Source organism: Pleurodeles waltl, chromosome 4_1 (genome assembly GCF_031143425.1).
Source record: "Pleurodeles waltl isolate 20211129_DDA chromosome 4_1, aPleWal1.hap1.20221129, whole genome shotgun sequence".
NCBI lineage: Eukaryota > Metazoa > Chordata > Amphibia > Caudata > Salamandridae > Pleurodeles > Pleurodeles waltl.
This window is the reverse complement of record NC_090442.1, coordinates 211,206,110-211,218,903: the sequence shown is the minus strand read 5'-3', so window position 1 is coordinate 211,218,903 and position 12,794 is coordinate 211,206,110. Positions and strand designations below refer to the sequence as shown.

Below are 12,794 nucleotides of genomic sequence, written 5' to 3'. Positions count from 1 at the left end.
AAAGTTTTTAACTTATTAAAGTGGATGCAGAATGTCTTTAGTGCTTTCTGTTTATTTTACTGGTTTCGGCACAGCAAAAGCTGTTAGCCTTTGTCTGTATCATAGTTGACGTTGATTTAGCAAACGTTCTTTGGGGGGGGGGGGAATAGGGAAAGGTGGGGTTGTAATTTAGCCAAATTATGAATTAGAGTTTCACTTTGAAACACAAGTTTTAGACTACCTTACAACTTTCCATCCTTGACCAGTCAGCACACAAAAAAATGGGAACAACCCTAAAATGATATTGCTGATATCAGATCTGTTGTCACTAATGACATTATTAGTGCTTTATGCAAGGCACAGAGTTTAAAGAGGATAAGCATTGCCACACACCCTATGTGAATAGTGGGCAGAGGCATGGTATCTGGCCAGGTACTATACTCACTCTATAAAGGAACGTTAGACACTTGCTTGTTCATTTGTTTATGTAATAGTCTTAAGAGTTAAAAGAGAAATTCTTTGTGAAAGGAATATCCAGGTGATGGTCAGATTAAAATGTGTGAGTTTGAGTTGTTGACCATGGACAATCACTAATAGGTGAATAAATGGCCAATGCATGGGAGCATGGATGTGCTGGAAGGATTTTTTAAGGCAGACTTGAGAGCGGGCTGGGTGGGGACAGTCCTTCACTCTAGTGGGTGGGGACAGTCCTGCACTCTAGTGGGTGGGGACAGTCCTGCACTCTAGTGGGTGGGGACAGTCCTGCACTCTAGTGGGTGGGGACAGTCCTGCACGCTAGTGGGTGGGTGCTCCAGTGGAGATGATCATGTTGGTAAAATTAACAAGAGGGGGATCAGACTGATAGGTGTTTATGTGCTTCAGGAAGATGAAGATTGGCAGATGGTAGAGATCTCATTTGTGTTGAAGGGGGGGATTGGGAGATGTAACTGGGGTTTAGCAGGAAATAATGTGACAAGCTACGTAGGATCAGGTTCTGGATTGCTTTGACGACCAAGTAATGAGCTTAGACTGGTCTCAGGGGTTAGCTGAGGCAATCAGCCTTTAGTGGGTATTGTGAGGTCAGTTTAATGTGTGGAGGAGGTTGAGGAGTTGGAGATTTGGGTTTGTAGTGGGGTGATTGAAATGCAATAGAAGAGGATTTGGGTGTCATTGACGTGATTTCTTAATAAAAGTGAAAGGAGATGATCTCACCCAGTTAGACGGTACAGAGCGAGACTAGCAGGGAACCAAGGAAAGCCCACATGCTTGAAGTGGAAATGGACTGTTTGTGGCACCAGGAGACTTGATAGCGAATGATTAGAGCATTAGAAGTAAAACCAAGTGAACAGTTGGTGAAGGTAGGCATGTAATTTGAGCAGAAACAGGTGAACCACCTTACTGAAAGCAGGTAAGTTGATAAGGATGAGAAGAGAAAGTTGTCGCCATGGTGAGTGGATAAGATGATTGAGGGCTGTCTTAGTGGAGTGGGGAGAATGGTTGATCAATTAAAGAGGTTTTAGTAGGTTGTTAGAGGGTAAGTAGAAGGGGAGACTGTTGAATAGAAGAGGCATTCAAGGATTTTCAAGAAAAGTCAGCTGAAAGATGAGGCTGCAGTTGTAAGAAAGGAGGTATTGGTACAAAGGCAGATTTAAAGCAGTGGAAGTAGATACAAATAAAAATTGAAAGATGAAATAATTAGAAAAGCAAATTGTGGGTGCTAGCGGAGAGAACCAGAGGTTTGACAGTAGCATATATCTTATGGATTGACTGATTTCAGTTTGGAAGGAGCTCTGTATCTAGGTTTGAGGGAATAGCTGAGAAGCTAGGTATCTGAGATTTGTTAAGGTGAGATGTGGGGGTGAAGAAAGCTGATGATATAGAGAGTGGGGAATGAGAGAATGTGAGGAATGAGCAGGGTGGAACCTGCATGGGAAGTGCAAGGGAAGGAGGAGTGAGCAGGATAGGGAGTTAAAAGATGAAAGGGAGAGATATGGAAATTGGAGAGGTACAAGAAAAGGGGGCACGAAGTGGTAGAATATGGAGTAAGAATGCAGAGACGAGGATGGCAGGATAGAAAAAGTGTGTGTTGAAGAGGAGGAAGCAAGGGATGAGACAGCTTGGAATGATAGTGAGCTAATAAGGGGTTATGAGAAGACGAGGAGGAAGGAGCAATGGAGGGAACAGCATGGAAGGAATGGGAGGGAATTCATGGGCATATAATATTCCCGCCTGTGTTTGGGAAGGCTGGAACTTTTAAAATCCATGCAAAGGAAGTGCAATTAATGGAGATGAAATTTTAAATGTAGTGACAATTCATAGCCTATGCAGGCCAATATTTTCCATAGTCTTAATTTTTTTTAACACAGGACAGCATTGCAGCCCCAGATTTTCAAACATTTGCACACAGCAACCCTTTGCTCAGAAGGTTATAGCTGAAGCCAGAGGGAAAAAGTAGGCTTCTAGGCAGAATGTAGACATGTTGGAGAAATAATAACCAGCAGCTTCCATATTCCAGCATGCTTTGTGCTGGCAGTTGGCTGTCGGCATCTGTGTGTTTTCCCTTCTCATGTGGAGAGGATCTCTGGTAATTCAGCGGCTTTCTCATCCAACCTTGGGACGTTTCCTTACAGTTCAAACAGTCTTTGGTTCATTTATTGTTTTTATGTGTTCAAAGCATTTACACCTTTTATTAACCCCTTCTGAGAGTTTTTTCTCTATGCCTTCACTTCTTGTGAAGTGCCCCTCCTGTGGAAGGAAGAACGGAGCTTCTGACCTGCATACTGGTATGCTTGGTATAGTTACCATCCTCACCCTCTGTGAATGAATGTGAATTTTGTAAGAAAATTAAGGAAGGTATTCACCTCGGAGGCAATTTAGTAGACCTGCAGGCTGTAAAGGAAAGAAAACACTATCATGAGGTGGCCAGGAAAGGTCCCCCTTCCACTGCAAACAAGTCATCCCCTACTAAAGATTCCTACAGAGGGCTGTTTAGAGAGAAAAAGTGTAAACAATAATCAACTTGATTCAGATCGTTCCCACCATTTCTGAGACTCTGATAGACTTTGAAGGTTCCAATTTTGAATTGTCATCCTGACGCGTTTGATGTCAAGGACAGCCTCTGGTGTGGAATTGAGAGGGACGTCTAGTGGAAGCACTCTGTATCAGAGATGACTCCATCTTCAGCAGCGTTAAAGAAACATTTGCATTCACAGCCAGTGATGCCATTTAAGTGCTTGCCGAAGCAGACGTCTCACAACTTACTGTCACATAGCGCGATCTCATGAAGTTTGATATTGATACATTTGAAGTCAACAATGGCTTCTCGGTATCCCACAGGATGCCTGTGTCTTTCGCCAGCGTGATCTCTCACGACTGAAGATCTTCTTCAGGAACCTCTTCAAGCTTTTATTCTACCTAAACCAATGATATTTGCAAGACTTACCTCTATGCCTCCAATCAGAAAGATGCTTAATTAGAACCTTATTCTGGGCTTCAAGATGTTCTGTCCCTGCCCATCCTGGATATTATTGTGCCTGCTACATTACCTGCAGAACATGCATAAGTACTATTTCCACAGAGGCACAATAGAAAGAGATTTCCTTCACATTTTACTGATGATGCTTCAGGGTCAGACACTGACCTATTGCGTATCCTCCAACTGCACGAATGATCTATTCCCCATCAAGGTTATGACCAAAATGTGCTGGCCAGGAGAGCAGCAAAACTGAATATTTATTTTACACTTCAGGCTTACTTTGACTTTTACTTCCCTTGATCCTTGGGTTTGCATAGTTTTCGGCTGAGACATTTCTCACCCCAGCAACCATGAAGACTTACTCTAAGGCTTTTTAAGAATGATAAAGCACCGTATCCAGTTTACCTGAAGTCAGGTGTTACTGAATAAAGAATCCAGGTGTTACTGAATAAAGAATCCAGTTTACCTATGTCAGGAACCAAAGCCAGATTTGACTATTGTATCAACAGTCTGGAAAAAGCATGCAACCGCGTCTGCGAAATTAGTTCCTTCTGACAGGGACAGTAAGTGCAGAGCTGTGGCTGGTAGGATAGTTTGCGGTTTCACAGCCTTTAAAATAACTAGTGCAGTAGTTGTAATAGAGAGATATGATAGATCGATGTAGGGCTTTTTATTTTTATTTTATTTTTTACAAGGGGTTTGCAGGTGTCCTTCCTAAGGAAAGAAAACAGAACCTTATAGAGAAAGTTCAAGAAGGAATGCCACTTCCTAATGGAATCGTTGCCTCTGTGGATTCAGCATTTTTGGCTATCCCTGAATTGTGCTTTGGAATCTCACTAAGATCATCATCCTGGCCAAGATGAACATCTCTAAAGCCAAAGGCCCAGCTCAAAATCATGAACCTTATTTTCACTAACCCATTCTTGGTTGGTAGTCACACCAACAATGAAATGCAATGTGTGAAGAGCAACACTGAAACATTAAAAACTGTTGCCTTGAAGACACAAAGAAGCTTTTGAAATCACAATACCCACACACAGACTGATGAAATTTCTTAAGTCCCGGAGTGCAGATCCGAAGTGGCTTTAGCAAACATTGTAACACATTCAATAGAGGTCATCTTACCTGAAGAGATCACCTTGAGTCAGAGGACAACTGCATCATCAATCCTCCTTGTGTGCAAAGCCTGATCTCATGCCACACAATAACTGCCTCACTTTCTCTACTCTGTGTGCCACTTCCATGGGAGACAGTGTATTAAAATATCTCAGAGTGGCGTGCCGTCACCAACAACAAATGGGTTTGAACATCTTCCAACAGGGTTACATGATCTGCTTCACATCACCACCACCATCCATTTGTCCTTAACCTACAACACAATACCAGCTGTGCTTGTTAAGAGAAGAAGGTGCAATGCTTTAACAAATGATATCAAGAGAATCCATTCCTTCCTCTAAATGAAGTAAAGGCATCTATTAAAGATATTTTTTGGTATGCAAAAATCCCAAACCAGACCTTGTGGTGGCCAACAGATACCTCAAGAAGGAAATGTTTAAATGTTTTGCATGCTGGTCCCTTCATCAGTTTTTTTCTGAAGCTCAAGAAAGGGGGACTAGATGGATGCACTGGATTTGCAATATGCTTACTTCTACAGACAATTAAGTTGAAGTGGCTACTACATTGTTAACCCTGGCTACACTACCTGATATTGGTAGCAGTAAGACACTAGTGAAGAGGAACAGGAGTTGTATCTGCATCCTTAATGGGAAGTACTTACCAGCTCTTCTCAGGAAAGGATCTGTTAAATTACTAGAGCGACCAGTATTCTTGTTAATTCCCAGAACTAACACAAATATCAGAGCTAACCTAAATTTAAGGATAAAAAGTCAGCTATGCACTTCTTTCCAGTGTGGGATTGCATGCTGAACCTTGTTAGAAGCAGGCCTCACAAACCGGCTGAGTTGCTCCATCATGTCTGTACCTGCGGGGACACAGATATGACATTGAAAGGGACTGGAGTGCAAGTGGCAGCAGCATGCCTTCAAAATACTGCATGGTGCATGGAATTGTAAACTTGTGCATCTAATTTGTGTAATCATGGACGCCCCAAGCTCTCATTTGGAGTCTGAGTTGGCTGTATGAAGTACTCAATTCAAGATGGTGATCATGCCAAAGGAGGCTATGGGAATATCCCAGTCCAAAATGTGACAGAGTTTCTTTCTAGGAGATCAGTTCCTGTGCAGGTGCATAAAAGGCTGCATTAGCAAGGGCAAGAGTGGTCACAATGCATTGATTCTCCTGATTTTTCATTGTGCTCTTCGTATCTTTGCTCTGCATTTTTGTCCCTGATTTTATTCAGCAGACTGCATCTTTCTTTGTGAATCCTCTGTTTTATCTGTTGCCTTAAGTAGCCTGGCCTTTTTTATTGTACCTTTTCATCAAGTTGTTTTCGATCAACTTCCTTGTAGATTATCTTACTTTAGACCTACTATTATGCTTGACTCTTTGATGCTAGACAGAATTTGTTACTTTTCTGATCTCACTAACGAAGTCATCATCTTTATTCAAGATCTACACAGATAATCAAATGAGGTTGTTTTCCCTTTCGTGTGTTTGTTGTAGTAGCTGCATTCTTCAAAAGGAGACCCTTATCATCTTTCACATATAATAGAAAATAGCTGTATGGTGGCACTGTGGCTAATCAGAGGCATTGACTTTCCTCTGACAATTTAGAAGAACACTCAACAGACCCACATCGCATCCAGTCCTTGACAAGGACCTTTTGCTGCCTTCATACCTGGGACATGTAAAAAGCTTACTCTTATTGTGGATGTGGATGTGTAGAGGACTATTTAATGCATTTAACTGAGCTCTGTGTGTGTGGGTACTCCTGAAAATGGTGTATTCCATTGTGCTGTTCTTTTGTCCCTCACCCTGATATCTGCTTGCATGCTTGGTAAGGGAGGTCTCCTGCCCGTTATATTTGTCTCAGTGTACACATCCCTTGTCTGGGTGAAATTTACCATTACACTACTTCCTCTGTTGTGACCATCTACCATAGCATCAGTGGCAGAGTGAGTCTCCAGATGGAGTCAAATGTGCATCAAACCTGAGCCCATCAGTACTTGTGACACTTTGGACATTGGGTACAGAAACCTACTAAATATATTCAGTAACTAATCCTCAGCCTCAGGACCCCTCAGCAACAGGTATCCTTATGCAATAGTGAATCAAAGCTTGGTTCAATTTTCTCTGCTCATTGCAAGTTTTACTGATTGATGTCTGAGCCACCTAGTGGATATTAGTGTTATTCTTATCTGCTATGGTTTCCCTAGGTTGACGAGGATGTTGGAGTTGAGAATATGGTACCCCAAACCTCTGATCATGAGCATCAGTCCTCCAACCAGGCTGCCCCTCCAGGAGGAGCTACTGTTGCAGCAACAGAGCAGGGTCCTCCGCCAATATGGTAAACGACAGCTGTTGGGACATATTTGTGACTTGCTATGCTACGAAGCATGTTGACCCCCTTTCTGCACCTCTGACAGAGGTATTGTTATTTGTTCTTTCATTAGCTCTGCAAGATTATTTCCCTGGGCACCACTCGAGTATTTTTCTGCATATTGGCGTTCTTGCGGTTGACAGATGAGCCTCCCTGTTTCAGTCACCTTTTGTGACTCATATCCTAAAAGACTACAAACATTTGTTCCTTCCAAAACCCATCATCATGCTCCAATGGGACTTGAATTTGGGTATTGATATTCTAGATGTGCACGTCCTTCGAGCCTATGCTGCACTTTATGTATTCTGACTACCAAAACCGCTTTTCTAGCAGCCATTACATCAGCCAGGAGGGTTAACGACCTACAGGCACTACCCATGCATCCTCCATACACCACATTATTTCCAGACAAACTGGCACGTATTTTTCCTGTCAAAAGTGTTGACACTCTTTAATGTCAGCAAGGCCATGGCACTGCTGACCTTCTTTGCTCCACCTCAACCTCCAATGGGGAGGAGAGATTCCAGTGCCTAGACCCAGAAAACAGGATTATCTTTCTACATTGCTCATACTAAGGAGTGCAGGGTGGACGATCAGCTTTCCATTGGGCTCGCCTGAGCAAAGAAAACATTGTGCAGAAAAGGACTATCTTGGTCTGCATTAAAATCTGCTACGCACTAGCCATGAAGCAACCCCTTGAGGGCTTGCATTATCATTCTCCCAGGGCCAAGGCTGCGACCACTGCGTTAGCTTACAGAGTTTCTGTCCTGTCCTGGACATCTGTCAGGCTGCGATGTGGGCGTCTCTGCACATGTTCACCAAGCACTACTGCTTGGACAGTCAGGTCCATCATACTGAGCACTTTCCCAGTTCAGTCCTCCAGGATTTCCTGGTCTAAATCTGTTTGCAGACCCACCTACGGAGAGGTACTGCTTAGGTATCCATTCTAAGGCAGCTAGAAGTCTCTAGCAGGTGAGCAAGTTACTTACCTTTGGTAACGCCTTATCTGGTAGAGACTATCGAGCCACAGATCCTTACAGACCCTCTCATCTTCCTAGCTCTATGAATTGATTCCTGGTGTCTGCATGTCAGTACATCAGCTGCTTTAGCGGCTCTGAGCTTCTGGCGCAGAAATGTCACCAAATGTATCTGATGTCAGCACGATAGGTGGGGCCTATATAGACATAGCGCATGTCACTTCTGGAGCGGACAGCGCTCTTGTGGAGCCAATCAGTGCCACCTACCATTGTTCCGAAGTACTGCTCAAAAGGTTACTGCATCCAGCCAGTCTGACGCCTGGGGAATATTTAAGGAAATTAACCTGCAGGTAGGAGGAGTCCCTACCAGACAAGGGGTTACGGAAGCTAACTAACTTTTCTTCTGCGCCTTCTGAAGCTGCTGTTCCCTATACCAGTGGGCTTGGTGGTGCAGGCATCCACTAGTGGGGCAAATCCCCACACCTTCCCCACCTGATCTTGAGTCTAAATGGAAAGAGGCGTTTGGCAATCATGTAAGGAATTGCCTCGTTTTGTATGGCCATACCCCGGGTTTTGGACTGATGGTGCTGTTCTTTTCGACACAGAATGCTCTGAGGCCTGCTAACTAGACCTCAGTTACTGCGCCCTTACCCTTAACCCCTAGTGTGCCTCGGACAGGGTGATCTCGTCCAAGGCAACGGTTCCCCGGTGCCTTGGACGAGATCACCTCGTCCTGCTATGGGCCCCTGGGGGGAGCGCTAGCGCTCCCCCGATGGCCAGGGACACCCCTCCCCTAGGCAGGGATGGAAGGGGAATCGCTTCCCTTTCCACCCCCACCCCCAAGACACCCCAGTGGCATCTGCTGACCTCATCAGAGACCTTCCCTCCCAGCATTTATTCCACCCGCTCACGCATACACAGGTACCACAACAACTGTACCTCAAAACAGCCCGTAAATGTTTCTGCAGATCGCTCTACCTCACAAGATCGGTGATCCCATTTGCACCCGCGCTGGCGCTGTCGGGAACACCAAGGGGCCCCAGAGTCACATCAGATTCTGAGTTACGCACATGGCACAAAGCAGAGCTATACACACTGGGAGACCTTTATGAGGAAACCCAACTACTAACGTTTGCTAGGCTTCAGGAAATGGGACTCCCATCTGACCAATTTCTTTTGCACTGTTCCTTGGTGAGGGCGCTGGGATCCAGGTGGGGTGACATCACAACAGCCCCGCCCACCCACTTGCTGGTCGAGTACTTGCAGGTAGTGGGTTGTGGCCAACATCTAATTAGCTGGCTAGCGGACACCCTGAGAAACCAGGCTACCCCTGAAAACAATACGCTGCGCGTGGCATGGGAGATGGACACTGGCAACTCGATCGCGACAGCAAGAAGGAGGGCATCCCTTTCAGGCCACCTTAACATACCACGTAACTCCCGATTCCGTCTAATCCAATACTATATAGTGAACATAGCCTATCTCACACCTGCCCGCGTGAACAGATACTTTCACTGGCAAGATGCGGCCTGCCCCCGGTGCCGTAAAACCGGAGCGAACCTGCTCCATATGGTATGGTCCTGTCCTAGCCTGGTTGCCTACTGGAGGGTGTGACTGACAACTTATCTACCTGTACAGCACAACAGATACCCCTCACATGGGAGACGTATCCTAGAACTGTTCCCCAGAAGCAAACAACGTAGAGCAGAGGCGCGCTTCATAGATCTAGGACTTATTGTGGTGAAAAGATTAGTGACCCGTAGGTGGAAATCACCAGACCCCCCACCGGTGCAAGTCTGGAGGCGCTCGCTTGGGGTGTGGGCGGGGGCGGAAGGTTCGGCGCTGCGACAAGAGGAGATTCAAGGGCTGTGACAATTCCTGATCTCTGACTGCTGGGAAGAGCTCTTGCAACAACTGCGTGACATAGAGGTACACCCAGCGGAGGAGGGACTGGACTAATACAGGCGAGTAACAATGACCGTGAAAATGCGCCACACAGGGGGACTGAATGCGGGAACCAACTACAGGGAGTGCAGAATTATTAGGCAAGTTGTAATTTTGAGGATTAATTTTATTATTGAACAACAACCATGTTCTCAATGAACCCAAAAAACTCATTAATATCAAAACTGAATATTTTTGGAAGTAGTTTTTAGTTTGTTTTTAGTTTTAGCTATGTTAGGGGGATATCTGTGTGTGCAGGTGACTATCACTGTGCATAATTATTAGGCAACTTAACAAAAAAAAATATATACCCATTTCAATTATTTATCATTACCAGTGAAACCAATATAACATCTCAACATTCACAAATATACATTTCTGACATTCAAAAACAAAACAAAAACAAATCAGTGACCAATATAGCCACCTTTCTTTGCAAGGACACTCAAAAGCCTGCCATCCATGGATTCTGTCAGTGTTTTGATCTGTTCACCATCAACATTGCGTGCAGCAGCAACCACAGCCTCCCAGACACTGTTCAGAGAGGTGTACTGTTTTCCCTCCTTGTAAATCTCACATTTGATGATGGACCACAGGTTCTCAATGGGGTTCAGATCAGGTGAACAAGGAGGCCATGTCATTAGATTTCCTTCTTTTATACCCTTTCTTGCCAGCCACGCTGTGGAGTACTTGGACGCGTGTGATGGAGCATTGTCCTGCATGAAAATCATGTTTTTCTTGAAGGATGCAGACTTCTTCCTGTACCACTGCTTGAAGAAGGTGTCTTCCAGGAACTGGCAGTAGGACTGGGAGTTGAGCTTGACTCCATCCTCAACCCGAAAAGGCCCCACAAGCTCATCTTTGATGATACCAGCCCAAACCAGTACTCCACCTCCACCTTGCTGGCGTCTGAGTCGGACTGGAGCTCTCTGCCCTTTACCAATCCAGCCACGGGCCCATCCATCTGGCCCATCAAGACTCACTCTCATTTCATCAGTCCATAAAACCTTATAAAAATCAGTCTTGAGATATTTCTTGGCCCAGTCTTGACGTTTCAGCTTGTGTGTCTTGTTCAGTGGTGGTCGTCTTTCAGCCTTTCTTACCTTGGCCATGTCTCTGAGTATTGCACACCTTGTGCTTTTGGGCACTCCAGTGATGTTGCAGCTCTGAAATATGGCCAAACTGGTGGCAAGTGGCATCGTGGCAGCTGCACGCTTGACTTTTCTCAGTTCATGGGCAGATTTTTTGCGCCTTGGTTTTTCCACACGCTTCTTGCGACCCTGTTGACTATTTTGAATGAAACGCTTGATTGTTCGATGATCACGCTTCAGAAGCTTTGCAATTTTAAGAGTGCTGCATCCCTCTGCAAGATATCTCACTATTTTTGACTTTTCTGAGCCTGTCAAGTCCTTCTTTTGACCCATTTTGCCAAAGGAAAGGAAGTTGCCTAATAATTATGCACACCTGATATAGGGTGTTGATGTCATTAGACCACACCCCTTCTCATTACAGAGATGCACATCACCTAATATGCTTAATTGGTAGTAGGCTTTCGAGCCTATACAGCTTGGAGTAAGACAACATGCATAAAGAGGATGATGTGGTCAAAATACTCATTTGCCTAATAATTCTGCACTCCCTGTAGACACACTATGGCACTATGGGGAGGGAAAACCACATGCATCAAACCAGATAGCTGATCCAGTCCCTCTACTAGTAAACCAATCTGTTGTAACCGACCCCCACCCCGACACGAAAACAGTCACATTCGAAATTACCACATAACTATTTGACCCCGGCTAATGTTGTTGTTGTTGTTCCTTTTAATAGGTTTTTTTCTTTATTCAAATGTTAAACTATATAAGACTCAGTGTCTGTTTCCTTAACAAAAGTACTATAATCAAACAATTGTGATTGGAAAAATGTTATACTAATGAATGCCATCAAGCGCTGTGCCGACCTAACAGACACTATGCATACAAACGACCACTTAAGCTATGCCTGCAGAATTTGAACAACAAAACGCAACATAACTGGAATTAAAAGCCATACAGGATGAAAAACTAATAACAAAGCAGTGGTTGTAAAGAACACCTGAAGAACTACACAGACTAACTGTAAAAAACATTGCATTAATGTATCGCCAATGTACTAAATATCTCTTAAAGATGTAAGTAATACACAGTAAGATATGCTAGCTTGTAGCAAATGCCAAAATAAGTAACAATGTAAAATCTTAAAAATGTCAATAAACAGATTTATGAAGAAAAAAAAAATCAGAGGCCTTCCCTCCGGTGCTGGAAGCTCAGCTTCCAGCGCCGGATCGGAGGAGAAATGCAAAGCATTTCTCCTCCCATCACGTGGAGGGGGGAGGGGGAGGCAAAATATTTTTAGCCCTTTTCTGCCCCCCCCCCAAGCCCAACAGAGACCAGGGAAGATTTTTTTTTCACAATAAGAGGTTGGGGGTATGGCCATACCCCCACCCCAAATAAATGAGGCCAAAGATGTTCTGCCCACCTGTGGGCAGATTGGGCAATTACCCCCGATCCACACCCCGGGGGGACAGAAAGTCTACTAGATGCCAGGGAATAAAAAAAAATAAAAGAAAATAGTGGGGTGGTGGCTACCAACCAGTATGGGCCTGGTTATGCCCCCACCCAAACTGAAGGGGCTAACAGTCTTTCAGCTCCCCCCCCCCCGCACACTAAAACATCTTATCCCATGGCAAGCAAGAGGACATTTGATTATTTTTGGTTTTTGTTTTACATTTGGGCCATGAGAGCTTGGTAACTCAAAATCGTCCCACTTGGAATGGTGAGGGCTGCACTTTTTTTTTTTACTTTTGGACGCTGCCATGTACAAAAATCCACAAGACCTAGACACATCTGAAAACTAAACATCTAGTTGATTCCAGGGTGGT

The 12,794-nt window shown here is 44.5% G+C and overlaps 1 protein-coding gene across 2 annotated transcripts in view; it reads left to right on the top strand.

Moving 5' to 3' along the window:
• DDX11 (DEAD/H-box helicase 11) overlaps window positions 1-12,794 on the top strand; it is a 593,235-nt gene that overhangs the window by 446,730 nt on the left and 133,711 nt on the right. The gene's annotated exons all lie outside the window — the stretch shown is intronic.